Consider the following 2275-nt stretch of genomic DNA (forward strand, 5'->3'; position numbering starts at 1 on the left):
ACAACAACAACAACAACAACAAACAACAAAATAGTGAACAGCCTTGAAAAGTACAAATTGTGTTTCTCTTCAGAGAAGCAGGCAGGTGTACTTATCCATTAATTTAAAATGTTTGCATTACCTACAGATAACTCTCCTGTAGTAAATCCCACTGTCCATATGCTGGCGTCCACCTCTGTCCACCTCTTTACACTGTGGTACCTAAAGGCATATAGAACCGACACAAATACGTTGATTCTGATGAAACTTCCTGTGCAGTAAGTAATAGAGTCAGTTACCTCTGATCCAAGGGTTTCTGTCTTCTGCCTAATATGAAAGTCAAGCTTGTTTACATACTGGTTGGATAAAATACCAGAATCTTCTACATTTTCTGATACTGTCTCATTGGAGAGGCTGCTCTGTTACTAAGACTATCCTTTCAGTTAGCCCCACAAGATAACTAGACCTTTATACTAGTCCATCTGCTAGTTGAATAGAACCAGTGACCTTAGTAAAAACTTGTGCCTAGCAGACCATTGTTTGTCATGAATTATAATGAAAAAATCATTGGTTTAAACCAGTAAGTTTTGGGATTCTTTGTTATATTGCGACAGGCCAGTAAAACAACTTGCTAATAGTTTATTAATTGCACTTGCATAATTCTAAAAAAAAATGAGTATATTAATTATATACAAAATACTGCACAACACTGAGCTCCAGATTCCTTTCTTTTTAACTTCTCAACTTTAATATATTGTGTCCATAGAAATAAAAATGAGCTGTCATGCTGTATTCTTATAAAGAAGGGATTAAATAAATTAGAATACCCAAACAGATTTGGAGAGTTGGGGGTAGGAGAAGACTTAGAAGATGATTATATATTATCACAAGTAGACATCTGAGACAAAAGCTTCTCTTGATGTGGAAACATAATAGTTGCTGAAAAAAGTAGCACACAGCATGAACTTGTTCATTAGATAATTAATTCAAGAAATATTAGTAAGAATCAAATATTTTTCACTCAAAATAGAAGCCCTGGAGATAAAAGAGGTAGTGGAGAAAAGTAAAGACAACAAATGCAATTGAATTTACATTGTTACAACTTAAAACTACAACAACAAAACTGGTGGCCCATAAGCTAAGACACCAAGCGTTAGAACTTGCTAGAGATTCAAGATATAATAATATAAATTTGAATTAAAATAATTTAACACATGAATCTAATAATTTTAGCTAAAATGATTAGCTTGTTTTGTTGACAGGTCATGAATTCAGTTAACTATTTTTACATTTATATTTTTTAAACTATAAAGATTTTCATGGGTATCACATAAATGAATAATGTATCAGAATTTTGTAATATCTGCAATATATAATGAGATAATGTATTCAAGAAGATAATAAAATAAGTCATTTGGCATGAGATCAAATATCAGTACTATAAGTCTATCATTAAATAATTATATATTTCTATTCAGAGCAGAAATATGTGTTGCTTCAAAAGGTTTATGTGGGGAAAATGTGAAGTAACAAAAGTAAATGTTATAAGGAAGTCTATGGAGAATCAGAAGAAAAAATATATATATAAGAGTAAGTAAAAAAATGTTCTATTAGGTTTCAGATTCACACATCTATAGTTTTGTTCCAAACAAAATGTGGTTAAACATGGCTCTGAAATCAGAAGATAGGGACAGACAAGTTTTCTTGTCATACACATTTTTCTTAGTTTCCTTAGGATAAAAAAATTTAAAAAAAGATCCATTCAAAATATATAGTGCCTTTTAAGGAACGTGGAGTCCTGCTGTGGCGCTGTAGGTTAATGCGCTGGACAGCAAAGTCAGTTTGAACCGCAAGGTTGGCTGTTGAAGTTCACCAGCCACTCCTTGGAAACCCTTTACAGGGTCACTGTGGGTCAGAACCGACTCAAGAGCACTTAATAACAACAACAAAGGGACCCTGCTCAGCCAGTTAAATTCAAGGCATAGAGGTCAACTCAGAAGGTTTTGCAGGATTTCTGACTTTTTAACAAATTTTCACAAATGACACAAAACTATCACAGGGTCTTATTATGTAGAAATTTAAGAAAGTTCAAAATAACATTTTCAATGTTCTTAAATAAACAAAAGGTCTTGTAAGGCCTTTGTTTATATGTTATTGTTTTTAGGTGCCATCCAGTTGGTACCAACTCATAGTAACATTATGCACAGCAGAATGTAACACTGCCTGATCCTGGGCCAACCTCACTGTTGTTGCCATGCTTTAGTGTATATGTTGTTGTTGTTAAGTGCCGTCGAGT

The sequence above is a fragment of the Chrysochloris asiatica genome, unplaced genomic scaffold (assembly GCF_000296735.1).
Source record: "Chrysochloris asiatica unplaced genomic scaffold, ChrAsi1.0 scaffold00111, whole genome shotgun sequence".
Lineage (NCBI taxonomy): Eukaryota > Metazoa > Chordata > Mammalia > Afrosoricida > Chrysochloridae > Chrysochloris > Chrysochloris asiatica.